This window comes from Poecile atricapillus, chromosome 16 (genome assembly GCF_030490865.1).
Source record: "Poecile atricapillus isolate bPoeAtr1 chromosome 16, bPoeAtr1.hap1, whole genome shotgun sequence".
NCBI classification, from domain to species: Eukaryota; Metazoa; Chordata; class Aves; order Passeriformes; family Paridae; genus Poecile; species Poecile atricapillus.
In genome coordinates this window covers 8,338,720-8,360,539 of record NC_081264.1, presented here as the reverse complement: position 1 = coordinate 8,360,539, position 21,820 = coordinate 8,338,720, and the positions used below count along the sequence as shown (strand labels likewise).

The 21,820-nt window shown below is 44.4% G+C and overlaps 1 protein-coding gene across 1 annotated transcript in view; it reads right to left on the bottom strand.

Annotated features, from left to right (window-relative positions):
- HIC2 (HIC ZBTB transcriptional repressor 2) overlaps positions 1-9,305 on the bottom strand; it is a 69,883-nt gene extending 60,578 nt beyond the window's left edge. Inside the window, exon 1 of the mRNA XM_058851681.1 lies at positions 9,216-9,305. The gene's annotated coding sequence lies outside the window, so the exon portion shown is untranslated. The remainder of the gene's footprint in view (positions 1-9,215) is intronic.
- Between the last annotated feature and the right edge of the window lie 12,515 nt (positions 9,306-21,820).

The window sequence follows — 21,820 nt, the reverse complement described above, 5'->3', positions numbered from 1 at the left end:
AAAATACATTAATCAGGAATTCACTCAGCCAGGCTCCGGGTTTTTAAAGCAGGGATCTGAATCAGCTATATCGCCTCCCACTTCTTTCCTGATAGAATTAGTCAGCATCTGCCCCGGCAGCCAACCCGCTGCTTCTCAGAGGGAGGGACAAGCAGCTGCAACTCCCTTGCCCACTGCAACTTCCTAGCAGGCTGCAGAACCACGGAGAACAGCTTCTGAATTGCTTCTGGTGAAGGTTAGCATCCCTTCCCTGTGCTCAGGGGAATGAGAGGAGCTGAGAACAGCTACCACTTAGAGCCTCTCTGATTCCCTCTTCCAGCCCAAGTGCAGGTTCAGACGTGTACCAGCCACACCTCTCCCACCTTGGGCCCAGGCCATGCCAGCTCCACACACCTGTTGGAGGCTTCCCCACAGTTTAAGGGAATCCCCAGAAGGGGATTTGCAGGTGCTCCACTCCCTTCAAAGAGCACAGGCAACAAATCAACCTGGGAAATTGGACCCATAGCATTCAATGTGGCCCTCTGACCTTTTTCAAAATGTTCTCAGCCCACCAGGCTGGCAGGACTGAACTTTATAGCTAAGTGTTTTGAAAGAAGCGTGTGCTTTTAAAATCCAGTTGAATTTTTGCTAGGGAACTTTACAAAGGCATCATTAGTGTATCCACAGGAGTTTTGCAATTTTAGGTTACAGGTGATTACAGCAAATAAACAGGCATGCAAGTCAGGGTCGGAAGCGGGCTTCTACTTATAGCCTGCCTCACCAGGCACTTGGAAAATAAATAAACCCCCCAAGCAGTTCTGTTTTACCCAACAGCTTTAAGGCTCCAGCTCCACTCTTAGGGCTGGATTGTGCAAGCTCTTACTCCAGCAGTCACACCGAGTTCAAACAAAGTGCCTGAGTAAGCATTTGCAGAATCTGACCCCCCCCAGCCAGTTATCTATACAGCACCTATTTGGGCCTTGCATTGCAAGCTCTTTAGCTGGGGACATGGTCTGGAAGTATATTGTCAGCTGCAATGGGCTTTATCTCCATTTATAGCATTAAATCTAATTTTTGGTGCCAAGTGCAGCATTAGCCTTACAATGACATCTATTAAAGACATTTTCCCCTGAAGACTGTGATCTGGCCAACAACCAGTTTGCACTGTTCGTATTTTTATTTTATTACAAAACCACCATGTTCACATTACCTTTCCATTTCTCTAATTTCAAGCATTTTCATAAAATACACTACAACAGGCACTGAATAACAGAAATCCCTGTACACCCTGGCATTACACTGACTCCACCTGAGATACTGCCATCCTTCTTTCCCTGAAGATTTACAAAACAGGGAACTTAAAATTAAAGCAACAAACTTGATTAGTTAGTCTCCAGTAATGTGGAAGTTTAGCAGAGGCAGACTTATTTTCTGTGTGCCATTCCTGCTAGGCACCCAGCCCCTTCCCCCCTGCCAAGACAGAGGAGGCAAGGGACAGCAGCCTGGCACAGCATGGAGCAGTTCTTACAGGGAAAAAAATTGCAAGTTTCCCTGAAATGCTGCATCCTGCATGCCTCAAAGGACAGCTGCTACCTTCTCACTTACAAAAATGTGACCCCGGCCAGTCAATCAGCACTAACGCTGTCAGATACCCTCCCACTCACCACTTTTGATGGTCAAAGCCATTGAAATGCAGTGGCTTCCCCTCTGCCTCAAAACGGGCTGTGCTTTACTTTTGCATCAGGAAGTTTTAGGGAGGGTGCTTTGGGTTTTTCGGTTTTTGGTGAGGGTACAACCGAAGCTGTTTTAGATAAACACAGAGGTAGCAGCAGTCCATGTGTAACCACAGAGGAAGCGAGCGCAAATAGGCAAATGTTCTGAATAATGGCAGTGAAGATGCACATGGAAACTTGCTTGAACTCACCTGGATTCCTTTCCCCCTTTCTTGTCCAACCAGTTAAAGGATAGGGAACATCCCAGGCCTCTGGCATATGGTATTAGATGCTCTGGCCATTAGGTAGAAAACCGATAAGTCTTTTGAAATGGAACAGTTGGTCTCATGTAGCCCAGGTCCCACTTCATATGAACTCTCAAAATTTGGAGAGGAGAGGGAGGTTTTATTTATTACAAGTGAAACAGAGAAACTGAGGTGCTTAATCAGTCATTTGCATCAAATGGGAGTGGAAGCTGGTTTGTTGGGCTATGGCCATGGCTTCTGTTCCGTTAAGGAAGAACCCTTCTGCAGCTTTCAGAAAGCAATATAAACATCTCAGAACACATTACATGAATATGCCAGAGACACAAGTGTAAGTCACAGACTACTAATTAGGAAAGCATTTTGAGATCTTTGAGTTGAAAATATGTCTTTTCTGGATAGATGAATACTTTAATTCCGTACTCCAGTGATCAGTGTTTCAGCAGGACCCTTAAAATATATTTTCCTTCCACGACTGTCCTCTATGGTTAGTTACACCTCCATGCACCATTTCAAGTACTACAGCTCTATCAGAAGTACTAGTTTTCTCTGCATTTGGTTTCACTTACAAGACTCCGAATTACTAGTACGACATTCAGCTTGAAATCCACTTGCACAATTAACAGGGTGAAATATTAGACAATAGCAGCTACTATTGTTATTTTCTGTCCATTAAATGCTAATGGAAGTTCAGCCCATCTTCAAAATACTATGGCCTTACACAGACCATGAAGAGGTACAGACACATGAAATTATTTTTCCAGATTTAAACAACATATCAGTGGCAAGCAGATTCTCATACTCAATTCTGTTATAGCCACCAAAACAGAGGTTGTCAGAATTAAGCTGGTGGTCCTCTCTCCACACTCAGGTCACTTTTTCCCTCACTCAGGAGCTGAGGAATATCAATACAACAATTAAACCCATCACCATACAAGCAGCAACCAGAAACTGGGAGACCCAGCCTGACTGGAATAAACCAGCTGACTACAGCTGCTAAAAAGAGGTCCACACTGGGGCAAATACTCAAGACATTCCTTCTCCAAGGCACCACCCATAATAACAGGCCAACAGTCTCAAACACCTCTGCATTTGGATGGATATGCAGAACCACATACATTAAACTGCTTTTCTTGGAGTTCATTTAAGAATGCTGCCAGCTTGTAAACAGCAGAGTCAGTTTTGCTGCCAACACAATTTCTACCTAGAGCAAACGGAAGTGTTTTTCCAAGAATTTCCAAGACTGTTGCGTCACGCCGTGCGCTGGCATTGCACCATGCAACCCGGGGAGGGAAGACACAAAAATACAAGCTGCTGCTTGGTGCATCCTGAAGGGGATTATTCAGAGGCATTTACTTATTTTCAGGAAGAGACTGACAGTGCAGAACAGACATTCCAAAAACTCCCAGTGTTCACTGCAGGGGAATATAGTCTCATTATTACTTCCAGTGCTGTAGCAAAAAGAGAGTAATTTTTATAGCTGGCGTGTTTCAATTTTCATTACAATTTTGATATCCTTGTTTGATAAGGTACAGTAGAGACTAAGAAATGTAGCATTTCTGAAGGACTAGAGAGACTTCTTCTCTAGCCTCCCTGCCCTGTTGTGGGTTTTGCATAATCCTAAAGCGTTAGTCCTTTGGCAACTTTACCATTTTGAAGCTTTATTAGAATTATGTGTATGATGACAGCATTTACAGGCTGTTGCTAAGGTCAGGGTCCCATTATGCAAACTTTTAAATATGATGAGCATTTATAAGATAAATACACAGAACAAACCAAGGACATCGTATTCTCCATACTTTCAAGATGAAGAAAACTGAAGTTGCTTAACTTCCTTCATGGAAAGTTTAAATCAGGGATGGAAGCAGAGTTCCTTAGACCACAAGCTCATCCAAAACAATTAAATGTGGGCAAATATTCAACCACTGCATCAATTCATAAAAGCAAGTGCTTAAAACAAGTTTTCTGGGTAAAACTTTTTAAGTCATAATTTACATTACTTTTAAAAAACACTCAGCCAAACATCCCTCTGCTGGCATCTGAAGAATTTCAAGACAACTCTCGCTCTCGTGCCAAAATTCCCATTATTGAGCATTCTGGTACTATGGTTCTGGTTATATACACTTCCTAGATGTGAACACAAATTTATAATTCTAGTAGATTTCTTGCCATTTACAACTTTGGTAGATATTTTCCCTGCCTGGAAGGACATCCATGTTTTTCTTTGAGCACTGGGCATAATCATGTCACTAATATCACATTATCAAAGAACATTTGAGCAGCCTAGAAAAGAACAAAGAGATTTTTTCTATGACTTGAGGAGTTTGATGCAAAAAGTTCCACATGAGGACTGTTCTGGATACTCTGTAAAGGTAAACAGAAACTAGGAATAACAAAGCAGGAAACATTAAATAAAACCAGCACAAGTTTAAGTCTCACTATACACTGTCATAATTTCAAACCTTCTTTTAAACAGATCTGGTTTTAAAAAAGTATTCTTCAATTTTATGTCTTTCCTAGTGAAGTTTTGAGGAAAATTTGTCCCTCCACAGAAAAAGCCACTACTTTACTTCTCCATCCACTCTGGGCAGTTAACTAACTCTTCACACCGGGAGCCTTTTGCAAAGGGACACAGAGGCTGTTTTTTCAGTTTAGTTCAATAACCACTTCTTTCAGACTGCAGAAAGCAGCTGAGATTTGAGGAGGGGTAAAAGGGCAGGAAAGCTGACTTCCCTCCAAATGAAAACTATGTGTTAGGAACTAGTATCTGCTAGTTCCAAACTCATAAAAAAGCAACAAACCTAGAAAATAATCTGTTCGCTTTTGCTCAGAGAACACTTCCTTTGCTTTGCATTTAAAGTGGAGCTGAATAAAAATCACAGAATAAGTCACACAGGAAGGGACCTCAGGAGGTCATCAGAAACTATTTTGGTCAGAAAATATTTTACAAATATTTTTATTTAACACTTCAAAATCTTCAGGTTTAACATTTCATTGTATTTAATGCAATATAAGAAATTTCTAGAGTCACTTCTCAGAAACAATAACACAGTAAATTAATTTTGTTTCTGATTTGCATGTTGAATCATAGCCTTCACATCAACGTGTTTTAATAAGTGCAGACCAGAGAGATCTAGTCTTTCTGATGGAGAGTAACTACCACCTAGATGAACACACAGGCTTTAAAATATTTTAAAGTTTCTTGTTGACTGATTTCAATTCTCAGTTAAAACTGGCAACGCAAATGACTCTATTCTGTTCTTTATCAAACAAGAGAAAAGATGTCCAAACTGTCAAACTGGCTGGTGGCCTCTTGACAGCAGATGGAAATGCAGTAAGTGCAGTCCTACATGACAGTGTCTTTATGTGACTCCCAGAAAACTGAATCCCCTCACTGAATGGCTCTTTATACAACGGGAAATGAGCACATATTTAGGGGAAGGAATCTGCTGTACACCCCTGTCATCTTAAATGGGTCCAGGAATGAATGGGACTAGCCCAGCATGAAGAGCAGACAGGTTGTTTTGCCATGAGGCCTCTCCGCAGCCACTCCATCGTGTATCTCTTTTTACACTCGTGGCAAAGCACTCATTTGAAGACAGTTTTATCTTGCACAGTGTTTGGATCAGTGAGGGAAGGGAGTGGATAGGGCAAACTGATATATTATGGAAAGCTATCCCCTCTTTTACCCAGGGGACTGAAGGACAGCAAATGCCTCAGGCCAGCATACTGACATGAAATGCTTCCTACCTCCCATCCAGAACCTGGGTGAGGACAACATTGACATATTTTTCCATCCAGTATCTAAAGCTGGAAGAACAAGAGGGGGTTGTTCCTAGCTCCTGCACAGATCTCTCAGAACACCTAGCAACAGAAGCAAGAAGTTTGCCCTGTTTTCAGGGACACTTTCATTGGGAGGGTTCCCTGATGACTGTTTTCAGCAGGAAACCAATCCCTGCACTTCTCTAAACTCTTCTTACTGCCTGCTGAAGACTCAGAGCCTTCTTCTCCCAGCTTAGCTGTCAGTGCATGTCTTCTGACACTTTTTGCAGGACAGCTCAGTTTCTCTTTTCTCCATTAGAGAGAGTAAGTGAAGGAAGCTTCCTACAATAGGTCCATTTCCAAACGCTTGCTGGAGGTTTTCGGTTTAAAAGATCACTCTTTAGCCCCTTCAAATCCGCAGGGTGCACATCTGAAAATGTGATATAATACATATGTAATCCTGGATAAACTACATTCCCCACCCCTTTCCATTAAGTAAAATCAGTAACTAGAATCCCTGTTTAGGATTTGTGATTACAAGGATCACCCTCCGCCCTGCCCTGGTCAAACAATACGGGCTCTAGGAAAGCATGAGAGCCGTCATTTCAATAACGCAAAACCCTGTTGCTTCCACTCCAGAACAGCTGACTTGAAGTGCATGCTAGGCTGTGCTTATTAACAAAATGAGAAATCTGATACATAGAAAGAAAACACTATGTGAGGATTAATCCTGGATTGCAGTTTGTGGCCAGCACTGGGCCGTCATCCAAACACAGATGAAAAAGAACAGAATTTCTCCCACCTGTCACTTACAGCAGGTACAGCTATTGCTGTCTTGTAGCTTCCTCCTTTACAGCCCTTGTAACAGCTCATTTTGTATCAACTTAAAATTCAGGATTGACCTCACTATTTCATTTCTTCCTTGTTTTGTGGGAGCCAGCACTGCAGGGTGAATTTTCTTTCCAGGAATTACAAACAAGCGTGAGTAACTTACAAGTTTGGACAGCTAGCACAATACACGTATGCTTCAAGGAAAGAAACCCAGCTTAAAACCAGCATCCTACTGGAACCTGGAGATGCTAACTGAACAAGAAAATTTAACTCTCAGGAACATCTTTTTAACATTGTCTTGCTGCTTTTGAGAGAAGTAAACACACTGGCACTGCTGATTGCAAGAGACCTGAGCAAACCAATGCAGTTTCTTTGCCAATGAGCTACTGCACAGCAGAGTGCAATCCCTATTGCAATGCATTGTCCTTGCTCCCAATAGTACACCAAGACAAAAACCAATATAAGAAGGCCTAATGGCTCTCACTGGTGTTCAATCCACACCAAACCAAAAAAGTCATCTTTATTTTTTTTTTAAATATATTCTCCTGCTTATGGTTGGGTCGACACTGTTGTTGCAATGCCACAGCTGAGCCCTGTTAAATTTTCTCCAAGCCCAGCAGGGAAGGCATGTCTGCTGATGCTGAAATGGTCCCTTCCCATTGAGCTTCGCCTGTCACAATACAGCCAATATAATGGCTATGTCACAAATGTGATTCTGCTTTCTTCCACTCCAACAGCACATTTGCCGCAGCACTGAAATGCCGCTTTGTGGAAACGTTCTTCCCTGGCTGTTGGCAGAAGCTGAAGTGTTGTTCATACACTTTATCAGTCAGATTTGGTTAGGGTATGGGAAACTTGGTTTTCTGTAGAGAAGACATGGCAACCTCTTCCTACCAACACCTCTGTCTGTCAAGCTGCGATATGTTGATCAGACTGGATGGCAGGGTTAAATGCTGCAGTCAGCACAAACAGGAGTTCTGATAGGAAGGCAAATGCACCTCGATTTTCAAATATCATCCCATTTCCCTACATCTATCATCAAAGAAGGCAGCAGGAGTTCAAAGAATAGCCACAGACTATTTTCTGTGAGATCAGAGGAATGCACAACATATAGTTTATGTTTGGCAGCTCTTAATTACTATGAGCTGTAAAGATGCTGGGAAATGACAATTCTCATTGCAAGATCTGCTGTTCACGACTTCAAATTTCATGCTGTGACCACCAATTTTGGGCTGCAGTGGCTGTTTTAGAGAGTTTAAGTAAATCCATTACACAGCCAAACTGCTTAAGCATTAGGTTGTTTTCTAGTTATTTTAAACAACTAATCAAAATAAACTGAACATGTACTTTCTGGAACAAGGCCTCTCACCTTCTCTTTCTCTCCTGTCTCCCCCCACCCCTCATCACACATCGGCTTCTGCCAAACAATTCAGCACTGACACTACAGCACATCACGTGATACCAAGTGCTTCAAGCATCTTGCAATACTTATTACTATCTACACATCCATAAGTCATTCCACCCAGAAATGTATGTGAATACTAAAGTGAGCTATTTCCTTATGCATTAAAGATTTAGAATTTTCCCAGATCCTTGGAAGAAGCTTTTCTCCCCAAATACTGAAAAATCATCCCTTTTATGTGTGTGAGTCTCATCTGCATTTCATGTAGATTAGGAAGCACGACATAAGGAAAACCTGCCATATCCTCATACTCTCCCATTCCTTCTGCTTACGCTCCTGCGGCCACACAAGTCTGTTGTGATTAAGCAATGGATTTTAGATGTCAAACAACAAGGCACTTACACAGGGTGTCCTTACCCATGTTAGAATGGAAAGTAACAAATGTAAGAGGTTGCTTACTCTTAATGCTGATCTCCTCCAGAGCTAAAATGATATGTCAGTAGCAGGTGGCAAGTTTGAAGACCCCCCTCCCCTCCTCTTTTTCTTCTTTTTTTTTTTTTTTTTAATAAATATAACAAAAGGCATACTGATTTGACCTAATGGGTCAACCATCAAAAGTTAAACTGATTTAAATAATTAGACCTAGAATGTCAGGCACCACTGCAAATAATTGCTCCTAATGCTTTTAGGATTAGATTGCTAATGAAAAGGCGCAAAAAGGAGGCCATTTGCAGTTGTGGAAATAAGTCAATTTTCTTTCCATATGTCATTTTCCCCATGTAGATTTGCTGTGAAATCCTAAGGAGTCATTTACAGCTTTCTCTCCAGAGCCACTGTAGTATATACGATATCTCTGGGTAATAAAAAATAGTAATAGGTCATCTTGAAATATTAGTTGTTTATACACTGTATTTATCAAGCATAACAAACATCTGCTCATAATTCTGACATTTTCCAATGAAAGTGACTGTTGCATATTGTTTTCCCCCTAATTTCTGGAAAAACATGGGAGCTATTCAAATATAAACAGCATTCCGCAACAAATTTAAACCAGTTTTGGTCAAAGGACAGTTCATTAGCAGAATGTAATTCCGATGCTCTTAAATGTTTCTGGCTGCTCTCTCAGATTTGTTCTAACAGCTAAGTAATACCCTGAGTGATTTTGGTAACCGTCTGCTAAAACACTGGGTTCCATACATAATTCATTAGTTCTGTGTAAAGGTGTATATCCCCCCGCCCCACTCGCAGATTCTAACGCCAAGTTACCCGCCTCTGGAAGCGCCCAGGCTACCCGAGTTCTGAAAGGTTGCGGATTTCGCAGCAGAAAGGTTCGAGTGGCCAGAGCCCGTGTGTACATCCGCGTTCCCCGGGCGGCGGCGGGGCCGGGCGCGGTGTCCGGCGGCCGCGGAGCCCCCGGGGGAAGCGCGGCTGGCGGCCCCGATAACGGGGGGCGCGCCGAGAGCCGCCCGCCGCCGCCGTGCCCACTTCCACCTGGGACCCGGCCAAGCAGAAGTCAATAATTGACTTCCCCGCCGGCTCTCGCCCCGTACCAAAGGGGCCGGGCGCGGGCTGGGAGCTGCGGGCACCGCGGGGCTCCCCGGGCCGCGCACCGCGCAGGGGGCCGGCACGCAGCCTCCCCCGCCCCCACTCCCCCCACCGGCTTTGCTTTGCTTTTAAATGCAACCAGAAAAACACAAAAAGCTCGGCTCCCCCCGCCGCCGAGCTGGCACCGGCACCGGCGCGCCGGGAGATGCAGAGCCCGGTCCGGCTGCGCGGCGCCGTGCCCCCGGGACCGGGCAGCCGCGGGCAGCGACCAGCCCTCTCGGCTCCTCAGTTGCCATGTCGGCAACAATATTGCCAGCCTGGACGTACAATTTCTTTTTTTTTCTTTCTTTTTTTTTTTTTATTTTTTTTTTCCTCCGGGTGGACAGCTCTACGCTGGCTAGCGCGGCCGGGGAACGAGCATTTCCTGCGGGGCACAAAGCCGCCTCCGGGGAGCCCCTGGCCGCGGGAGGGTGCGCGATCCTGCTCCGTCCATTGCGTCCGAGATGGGGCCGTAACAAAAGCCAGAGACCCGCAGCGATGGGCAGAGCGAGAGGAGCCGGCGGGTCCTTCCCTCCGCGATCCCGAGCGGCCGAGGGGGGCGGCGGGGAACGGGGGAGCCAGGGCAAAAGTTCACCGCGGTCCCGGTAGGGCAGGGGGTGCTCGGTGGGGCTGGGGCCGGCGCTGGGGTTGGGGGATGCCGGCCTGGCTCGTCGCCTCGCAGCCCGGCGGATGGACCGCGGGGGGCGGGAAGGAGGCGATGCAAGTCCCGGGAGCCCCTTTCCTGCCCTCTCCTCCACAATGCGGCCAGATCCCCAGCACAAACACGCCCCCCGGCACCCCGGGGCTCCGCTCCCTCCTTTCGGGGAAAAAATAAAATCAAATAAAATACAACGCGGCTCACTTGTAGGGACGAGTGGGGATGGGGAGCAGGCGGCTGCTCCGGGGCTGCCCGCTAGCCCCGCCGGTCAGCCCCACGCCGGCCGGCCCCGGCGGGCAGCAGCTGCGGCCCCCCGGCCCGACCCCACCGCCGCCGGGGAAGGGGCAGCGCACGCCCGTGCGCGCACACACAAATGGCACGGGAGAAGGGGAAAGTTTCCAGCCGCTTCAACCAAATAACCAACATTTGCGAGCTCCAGACAGGCACGGTGGCCAGCACAGCGATGCACACGCCCCGGCCCCCAAAGCAACGGCCGCGCTCCCGGAGAGCGAGGGGAGGGGGCCCGGGGCACGGAGAGAGAGAGGGGGGCAAGAGCACAGAAACCATCTCGGGTTTTTTCTATGGAAGTACCGCCGGTGCTGGGCACGGCCGATGAAGGGCAGGGAACAAGGGGACACCCCCGCCACCCCGGCGACTCTCCCGAGCGGACCCGTGCAGATGGGCAAATCACCGGGGCTGCAAATAAAGAGCGGGGGAGCGGGGCTGGGCTGCACCGCGGAGCCCGGCAGCGCCCGGCCGCCCCGCGGGACCCGCGCCCCGCGCCGCGTTACCTTCTTATTGCATCTGGAGCAGCAGCTTTTCTTCCCCTTCCCCTCTCCTCCTCTCCCTCTCCTGTCCTCTCGGTTTATACCAGCCTGTTCCTCATCTCACAGCCTTCCTCCCAGCGCCATCTTGCAAGCTTGTGACGTTGGGAGCCGCTCACCCCTGACCCACATTTGAATAGAAGCCAAAATGAAAAAAAGAAGAGGAGAGAGAGAGGGAGAGAGGAGAGAAAGAGGGGAAAGAAGAAGAAGAAAGAGCGGAACAAGGAGAGGCAGGGAAAGCAGCAGCTAAGCAAGTGCTGTGCCAGTGTGGAACAGCATCGGCTCCACTCCTTTGCCAGCTAGTTTAGTAATAAGCAATTTCCTGCTTTTGCAATAAATGTTGCCGCGGCGGGGCTGGGAAAGGGACGGGGATCTGAGTAATTCCCACCGAGGGACCAGGGCTTCCCCCACCCCGAGCCGCCCCCCCTTCCCTGCCACCCACACCCCGAAACCCAGCCCGGAGCCTGACCACTGCCTCCCGGCAACCCAAATATTGCAGCTTCCTCCCAGGTTTTGAGCAATGAAAAAGGCATTTATTAAGATTATTTCTCCCATCACTGATGAGCTCTCAAGTGTGTGTTAAGAGAAATTATATAGATTATAGCTTGCACGTGTATTGGAATCTGAAATGAGTTTTATACACACATTTAGGAAACATCACATATAGCAGTATTTGCATATTAGCTTTTTGTCACTCATATCTATGTGTTAAGGACTGTCACTGCATTTTGCATCGTTCAGGGCACAGATACATACATGGCCTTTGCACCCACAGAATCTGAAGTTTTGTTTTGTGCATTTATTTTTTAGTTATTTACCTATCAGAAGTATATTGGAGAGAAAAGTTATTTGTGTTATATGTTCCTGGTCCTGCAAGATTTCCACACATGCTTAACTTAAAGCACATCAGTAATCACACTGAGTAAGAAGGGCTACTCAGATGCTTACACTGAGTGTGCCCAGCCTGCAAACTCAACCTATTACTTTGTAAAACGTTACGTTCACTTAACGTTTTACATCTTAATCTTACTGACCATTGCCACAAAGTACAACTGTGCAGAAATCTGAATTACCCCTTTGTAGCACTCTCTCCCTTCCATAGCTAATTAATCTATAATAGCAGGAGAAATGCACAAAAACATTTTTATTGTAATCACGCACAGGAGTACTTCCACTATACCATGTAGGGATCACTGTATCAGCTCCAAGTATGAGATGATATTTCCTTTCCTTCTGTGCCCTCACAGCCACCCATAACCAAAATTCTCTGTAGCCTCAGCAAGGCGATTCATTAGTGAATGAAGCCCACGTTTAACACATGTCTAATAATTCCCTAATAGCCACAATGCCAGTGACTCCCTCAGTCACTTCCTGTGCAGACCCCTGCAGGCTGCATGCCCTTCAGCTGGATCCCAGCTGCAGCCTAAGCTCTCCATCTCTGATAATAAAGATATTTTCTAGTTGCTCATCCAGAGTTCAAAGTTTTTGCAGGACATGGTTTCTTCAGCTTTACCAAAGTGGCTTGAGGAGCAAATAAAGATAAGACAAATCACAACAGCCATATCAGAAGGGTCTGGACTGGTGGTTTGTTCACAGTACACCCAATAAAGAGCAGAACACTAACAGTGGTGAGAACAACAAACCTGACTGTCAGCACAAGACCCAGAGAAGTAGATAAGGATCAATTCAAGACTCTTTCCCCACCAGGGAAGTTAATTTAAGATCGGTGGTGCTGCTCAGCGCTGTATTTTAAAGCTAAGTGGCCTTGCAAATAGCCAGGGAGGTGTTTCACACCATTTGTTTCACGCTGTGCCAGAGGAATTGGTAGGCAAATACACAGAAGTCCTTGCACTGTCTAAACAGGGGCTAAATGCATCGTAGATATTTTTTCAGGTAAGTTTAGACATTTGGGTTTAGAAAGACCCATTTTTGTGAATATTTGTGTGGCATTTCAAGACCTCAACAATGCCACCATCTGCCCTCACCTTCCTTCCTTCCGCTGAAGTTTTCCACCTCAGCACAATCTGTGCACCCCTGCCAGTTCACAAACCAACATCTTTGTTCAAACCCGCTTTCATCAGACATTTGAACAAAGGTGCCAGGTTTTTCACAGGAATGGCTTGAGGCACAAGCATTTCAGCCTGTCTGCCAACTTTGCTAGGCAGGTGTTAACTTTGGAGTGCAGGGGAGAAGGAAGGTTGGGAAGATGGACAGAAACATCCTAAAATGTGACTCCAAGGTTTAGTCTAAAAAGCTGTACTTGTATTTGAATCTTCTCTAGGTTTGGGAATGATCAGTTTGCAGCATCCCTCAGGAAATGGAGAGATGGACACATTTGCAGAGAGACAAAAAAAAGATAGAAATTAGGTGTCTGGCACCTGGAAATGATATGGTATGATACAGCACTGCATTCAGCTTCATATATAGGTGATAATTATAAGGTTGGAAAATAACTAATGAGAAAGTTAGACCTGGCACTGTCACTAGAACCAGGGACATCTGTGGAGAATCTGATGAGCCAAGTTGAAGTATGGCCACACCTACCTGGAAAACATCTACAGGCACGCAAGGCAGATACCATGATACCTGTAATGTCTCCAAGCAACCACAGCCAGGGAATTTGCCATCCAAACAGAGGGTACACCCTCAAGTTCTGAGAAATCACACCCTCTGTGGGCACATCTGGCACTGGTAAAACGTGCCCCTGTGTGTGAAAAGCAAACGGGTTGCTCAGGTGCAGAGAGCAGCACGCTCAGAGGAAAGGCTGGATTGGAAGGGTGATGGTGGCACTCTGCTTGCAGATACTGTGGCACAATGGGCACGTTCTGGAGCATGGTTTGGGCTTGTGAATACTTTGAAGAAAGAGGCTTTTCTATTTCCAGCTGGACACTTGTCTTTAACTTTGTTTTCTAGGTTTTTTTTTACTGTGAGTTTTTCAGCACTTACACTGTAAATAGCATGGAGAGGATGGCAGCAGTGAATTGTGCTGGGTGCTCTGCAGACACAGTTGAAAACTTCAGCTTCCTCCTTGGTGTGTTGATGAGTACATTGAATGCAACTTATCCAAGGTAACTATGGCAAACAGATTTTTGCCCTACGAATATATGAAGAATTTAGAACAGAATCCAAAGAACAAGCAGATTTCGCACCATTCTTGTATCTTAGTCCTTAGTATCTATTCACAATAGCTCTGTAATGCCATTTTCAAGCAGACAAGTTTAATGAATTGCCTCCCACTCCTCCCCAATAAGTTATTGTTTGCAAAATACTTAGACTCAAGTCAGTGCCTGAAACCCAGAGGAATTTCAAGGCTTTGGTCTCATTTCAGTTTTCAACAAACTGATGGTTCAGAAGCAGCTCCAGCCCTTTGTAGCAGTGCTAACAGCAAGTTTCTATTCATCCTAGAACAGGAAGAGGACATGGGTGAATTATTGTAGTGGCAAGCGAGTGCCGTGGGTGAGGAGTGAAGTAATCTGAGCAAAGAAAATGCCATTGCAGAAAGTAAACAGAATAACGAGCAAAGGGTGGCTATGTGCCCTTACGGCTCTTCAGTGCCACCTGCCTTCAGTCCCAGCGCTAGTGGATGGCCAGTGCCATCTAGCAGGCAAACAGTTGTTTACAGTAGCGAGCCGATGGGTAAAGCTGGGCAGAAAAGATCACATGAAAAGCAAAAAACTGCAATTCAAGGAACTAAGCAAAATATACAGGAGAGAGAATGCCACCTTAGGGTTTGTGTCTGATAGCAAGGTTAAAGCAAGGGGTAACCAGTCTGCTCGTCAAGAATAGATAATTATTTACATCTAAAAATAAACAGTTTTTTAGTAGAGGTTTGCACTCATTGTCCCTGCAGTGGGGTAGTCTTGACAGCTCCAGAAAAAATGCTGAGGGCCAGAATGTCGGTCTGGAAGTGGAAGAGGGATCGTGTGAGGCATTGCAGTGACCCAGGAAACTGTGCTCAAATAGTATCACAACAGCTGGGAATAGCTCATGAAATGAAAAAGTTGTTTCAGTGTCCCCTCCATAGAAATCCTCCTCTGCAGTCAGATGTATGTGTCTGGAAGGTCTTGTCCGACACACTCAGAAGTGCCCATGGAGGAGATTCCGATTTTATGCTAAGATGGGTTTGGAAAATCTTTTCTCTCTTAGCTGCAAGTGTGCTGTGCTTGAGTGTACATCCTCAGTAAAGTTCCTTCATCATTCACTGGATTACTTGGTGTCTTGGTTCTAGAAGACAGGTGTCTGCTAGGGAGAGCAGGAGCCTCCCTTGGGATGAAAGAATGTAGACCCCCTCCCTCCGAATTATTATAATTTTGAAATCAGGGGCTTTCAGGCAGAGATCTGGGGATAGGAATAACAGTTCTTTACTAGTATAACCAGGTAAACAAACAAACAATAACTACAGCAATAACAAGAAAACAGAACCAGGGACCCCGGGACAGCTTTCTCGGCTGAGACGGGATGGAGGAGAGGCTTTGTTTTCACAAACTCCTCGGGCAGTCAGTCCCGGTGCTCCTGCAGGGCTCCGAGGAAACAGTCGGCTGGGACAGCAGGGACGAGCTGCGATCCTGGGCTGGTGGATGAGGTGTATCAGCAGCTCCACGGCGATGCCTGGCAGGACAGCGGGTGCGAGGCCACTAACCAAGAGGGGAGAAGGAGAAGAAGCAGCTCCGCGACCCAGCGCACGAACGTCCTTCTTCCCCGAAGCCGAGGAAAAAAGCCAGCCAAAAACTGTCTTTACTCTCTTTTTTTTGCCCCCTTCTCCGCTACCCTGGGCCCGGCTACTCTTTGTTCTTCGTGAGCACTTTTAAGTACCGGTAGTTAGGTTTCCCAGCACATAATGGGTAAAAATTCCCACCTAACTCTCAACACTTGGTTTCCCCACTCTGCTACTTCTGGTCTTTTGACTGCAGTCAGTGGATGATGCACAGAGCATTACATTTTGATCATTGTGTAATGATATCTTAATTTCTCATATCTGTTCCTGGTTTTACTAATTCAGAACTTGATAGAACACAAATTTGAGAATTAATTTTTCCACATCTAAAAAGGGAAAGAAAACATTTTTGGAAATACATTTGTAATGAAGAAAAATCATAAACACTAAATGTAACCTGAATCCTTAGTATCAAAAATTGCCACAAAGTTTCCCCGCTTCAGAGTTAGTTTTATGCTGTGGCTGGTCACAAGTTCCTTCAGCTCTGCACTGTTCTGCCTTGTGAGGGTTCTGCTCAAAATCATGAGCTTAGAACCCAACACCAAAAAACAAAACAAAACAAAAAAACCCCAACAAAACAAAACAAAAAACCCAAACCAAAAAAGCCAAACCACACAACAGAAGGTAGCAGTTTCAAAAAATAGGTTAGTGGTTTAGTGCTTGTTCTATTTTGTCCACTTCTGCCCCTGTTCATTCTGATCAAAGTTTTCATTTCCTTGGAAGAGAAGAAACTTGCACTATTTTTGTTGCTAGAAGCTGAAGCGTTTTGCGAGACATTCTGGCATAGGCAGGGCTGAGGCAAGGGGTTTTGCAACTCTAATCAGATAAAAACACTGCTTCCATTATACAAAGATCTTTGATTTCTGTTGGCCTGTGAATTTCATTGCAAGAATGTTCACTCTGTACCTATCTCCAAAACATCTGTATTAAACTATGTCTACCCTGCTAATTAATACAGTCTATGCAACAGCATCACTGCACTGGGCTGTGGGAGAGTTAATGAGAGTAAGGGAAACAAGTGATGAACAAACCCACTACCTGTGAGTGTTCAGAGTAAAGAGAGATTTGCTGAAAATAAGTCTCAAATAGAAGTTAAAGGAGATTAAAACAAAAAAAATTAAATGTTTCTTCATCCTGTATAAACAGGGAACAAGAAAACAACTGGTGCTACTTGGAAAAGTGGACAAGGAAAAGATTAAAAATACTTTTGTACCCAAGATCTAAATGAAGTTTTGCTGTAGCTTTTAAGAGGAATAGTGGAGTCGAAGAAAGGAGCAAAACCAACATGATTAGGTGGAAAGAGGGGAAGAAAATGAAAGTTATCACAATAAAGGTGAAAGCAAATCTAAAATATCTTAATATTTTCAAGGGAGGAAGACCAGTAATTTTCATCCCAGAACTCCGAAGAAACTGGTACGAGCTTGATAGCAACCGTTTGAAATAAATTTTTCAGTTGGGAGTTGTTCTTGTATGGTTTGAAAATAGTAGATATAATACTTTTATATTAAAAATTATTAGAAAGTTGTCTAAGAAGCCACTGAGTTCATTGTTTTTGAGACCATCTCAGACTTTCAGAAGAGTTTTGAAGAAAAATATGTTTAATTTTTTTTTTTTTTAAAGACAGCAAGAGGAGATAAACAGGATAAAGTGCAACCACAATGCTGATTTTGCCAAGTGTCCTGGACACTTTATCTTTGCAGAGATAACTGATTGTCTAAGCAAGGGGAAATGTAGTAGATCTAATCTATATGGATTTTAGTCAAGCATTTGATATGATGCCACATAGGAAGTTATTCATTAAGATGGAGAAGATGGGGATTAGTACAAGAGCAGTAAAATGTGAATGAAGTTGTCTGAAGGAGAGATGCCAGTAGATTGCTACTGGGATAGAGATTTCTAGTAATTCAAGATTGAACTCGTTTAATATTCACTCTAATGAGCTAGTGTTATTTAAGATGGAGAATGGCAAAGAAATGTTCCGATGAAGAGTCAAGAGGCAGCATCATTAACAGCATCAGAGTATTGTGGCTGGTGAGCTGGAAGATGGTGAAAGTGATGGAAATGGGATGCAATTCCATACAAAAACAAACAGACATTTGGGATGCACTTCACCATTAACAACTGAAAATTAAGCATCTTCTTCAAGCAAATCTAATCCAGGGCTTCTTCTGCTCTTCTGAAAAGAGGAAGATTCCCTGAGAATGGAGGTCTATCCTGCCTCTTCTGTGTTCTTGATTTAGGGTAAGAGGAACTGTTGTGTGGATATGTCAGTCAGTCACTCTGTTAACTATACAGAACTTTATGCAGAAGGATAAAGAAAAATAGAGTCTCTTTAAGGGAAAAAACCTGACTTTAGTATTTAAAAAAAAAGACAACAAATCTCTGTATTAGTTTGTCAGTGGATGGCTGTAACCATCAGTGCTTGAGGCAGTGAGAGAAATGGCAAATGTGATCCTAGACAAGATTCTTCCAGCAGCAATGGGAAGGAGCTGCTGACATTGCACAGGGCACTGCTGGACCATCATGTCTGTTGCAGGATCTTGTCACAGGTGTTAGGACAGGTATCAATCTGGCAGGATGCTCCATGTAATCATAAGAGCCTTGAGCTTTCCAACAAGAGGAGAGAGCTGAAAGCAATGCTCTACAGATACTGACCCTGTGTGAGTGATGTACAAGACCTTGCTGGTGGTAGCTGGGAATTTCTGAGGTGTCAGAATGTCTTCCAGTTTATGTTTCTAATGTTACAGATAGGAAAGTGTTCACCATCAAGAACACTCGTATGGTTTTGACCAGTATTTTCTTAGTCATATGTTGTTAGGGTTTTTGGGGTTTTTTGTTTACATATAAGTACATACATGTGTGTGTACACACATCCATCCATAAATACATATTTAAGGGAAGTTTTCCTTCTATTGTTTATTAGGCAGAATAGAAACACAGAGGTGTATTTTGTGTTTTCTGTAATAACCCACAGAGTCAGCCAGTATTTGTTGATACGCTGCATTTTGAGTATTTCTGGTGATGACTTTCAAGTCATAAATATCTCTTCTTGTCCTCACATTAGGTAAAAATAATAGGAAAACCACCACCAAATTCAGCTGTACATAAAATCTTTTTGCTTTCTTCATGTGTATATACTTAGAGAGGCAGTGTGTATAGTATGCATAAGTAATTAATGTTGCAATCTGGAAGAATGAATTATTGTCAGATGGAGGTAAAGCATGCAATATGGTCAAGTAAGCAATTCCAATAATAGCTGCACTTATAGAAGCAAAATGTAATAGAGGGCAAACTCTACAGGTTGCCAGATTGGTGTCAATGTGGAGCTCTGCTGCCAGTTGGTGACCAGGGGACAGCAGAAGGATTGGTTTTAGCTGAATGCTTTTAAGCTTACGTGTTACCACACGTAATGAGATTGCTTCTCAAGCAGTGGCACTTAAGCAAAGGGCAGATGTAATTTTAGCTTGATTTAGTTGGTGGAGGTCTAACTAAAAAGCACCTTTTCCTCCCTCCCTAGCTTGGCATTTTCTCAGTGAGTGAGAATATGTTCTAGGTGAATGTGAGCCATGTCCTGGTGTTGCTGGGACAGCTGGATCAGGATGACACGTGCCTCTCCAGCTGGGAATTTAGCTGAAAAAAATGGAATTGTAGTAGAGCAACTGGGCTGTGCAAACTCCCCAAAGGCTGGCACTGCCCAGGGTAAAGTGCAAACCCAGGGTGCATTCTGGTTTTGGACAGGTCACAGCACTGTTTTTAACTAATGTGGTAGAGAAGATAATCACAAGAACTACAAAAAAACTCTTTTCTATCCAAAGTGAACACCAGAATAACGGATATTTTTTAGCCCATCTGAAGGCTGCCTTTTAAAGCCAACAGCCATGCAAATACCACTCTTCATATTGTATAGGAGAAATAAACTACAGGGCCCTTGAATATGCACACACAGACATTGGTGTGTGTTAGCTGAGTATCAGGGGCCTCAGAATCAGTGTCACACACTCAGGCACACACAGAACATGCAGGCACACACTGACAGGGCAGAGTCCCCAGAGGATTTGCTCCCTCCCCTGCCCACCTCTTCACAAACAGGCAGAGTTCAATTCCAGACTGCCCAGCATACAAAGCAGATAAAGACTGGCATGGAAGAGCCCATGGGCAGCTTGGCAGCCTCAGTAGTTACTGGTATCAAAGGTCACTGAATGCTAAAAAATAAATATGTTACAGTGCCAGCAGAGCACTGGTGACCCAAGATAAAAGTTTCTCTACCACCAGAGATATGTTCTAATGTTTGGTACCTATATGAACTGTATTTACTGTGATTTTTCATGTGTTCATGAAAATATACAGAGGTAAAATGTTTTGCTTAATGCTGGCAAGGGCATCTGCTTCAGAGGCCAGACCTCTCACTCTAGTATACACTGTGCTGTTTTCATGGGTACACCTGAGCTGCAAAGCAAAGAAATTCACTGTTTCTGATACTTCTAACTCAGGGTTCTGATACTTCTCATTATTTTTACCCTTCAAAAGTGTGGTTGGATTTTTCTGTCCTAAAAGCACCATTCTGTTTGAGTCTGACTTCACTGGTACTGGGATAAGTCTGAAATTACTGCTCTGGAGCCACTGGAATGATATGGGTGAGAGGGAGGGAGACTCCAGCCCACCTCCTGACATTGTTAAACAAGGTTATAAACACCATTGGTCAGTTCATATTCATCTTCTGTGATTAGTGCCAGCGGCAATGGAAAGCCTGGCCAGTCATTTCCTAGCGTGTAATGCAAGGTGACTGTAGTTCAGGGGACAAAGAACGTGAGATTGGGGTGTTTTCAGGGACAGACAGAGGGCTGGTTATGAATGTTTGGGGTGCTTTAGTTTCATTGTTGCCTGTATCAGCACTGAGGACAGAGTGGTGCTTTCCTGCAGATCTCCAGCACCAGTTCAGAGGTTATACATGGGAATGGGGACTCTCTGCTGCTCCCTCTTTTTCATATTTGCATTGTTTCTTTTCTTTCTGATTCTCTTGGAGGCACAAATCTCCAGCAGTATTCTTGTTTTAGCTTAAGGACAATGCAAGTGAAAAAGCAACATACTAGAAACCCATTAAAGGTAGAATTTCTGGTGCTCTCCTATTTCCTTTGGGCCAGCACATCATTTACAGCAGCTTTTAGCCTGCTCTAACCAGTGATGGGTGACAGGATGGTGCAAGGACAGGCAACTGCAGATATCATTGGCTTAAATGATACAACAAAAGATGCCACAGTAGCCACCTAGTGCCACCCATACAGTGTTCACAGGCTGAGTGTCCCCAGCAGGACTCTGGACTGAATCGGAGGAGAATATTTTCAACATTTTCTTAACTTCTGGTGACAAATTCAATGTTCTAAACCATAATGCTGGCCCCACTTCTTGCTAAAACATTTGCCAAATAATAGTCTACTTATCCAAAATGTGCACTTAAGATCAACCTTGACACAGAGAGTAAAACAATAGACATCATCAAGACTATTTGCTGAAAAATACCTTTAGCTTGTCAGTAAAAATGTAGCATTTTTCAGTGTCTTTACAAACACCGGAAAAGGATGCAGAGAAGGAAGTGTTGTACTCAAAATTGTACAAATAAAGAAACAAAGGAGTAAACAGTTGTTCCAAGTGCTCAGACAAAGGCTGAAGGAAGATTCTGGTGAGATGAAGGACCAGAACTGTGTGGTTGTGAAACCAATGAACAACAACACTGCCCTTTGCATCCTGCACAACAGATATGCTGCACTGGCTGTCCCAGAGGCTCCTGAAGGAAATCACTGCACCTTTGTGCATACCAAGTACCCACTCCCTCTTAGGGGATGAATTAGGGGAGAGCTGGATACACAGGAGAAAAGGGACTGGAACAGCTGGACCCTTCTGCAAGCTCTTTCATTTCTCCTGGAACCTTTAACAGCACATCTAAAAAGGCTTGGGCTTTACTTTGAGATTTGGGAACTTGCACAGAGGGTGAGAAACAATCTGACGTGCCTTGGGCCGCGGGATTCCACATCGGAAACTGGTTAGAGCACAAGCATTTCTGCATCCCACTCCTCTGCTTAGATGAGCAGCCCAC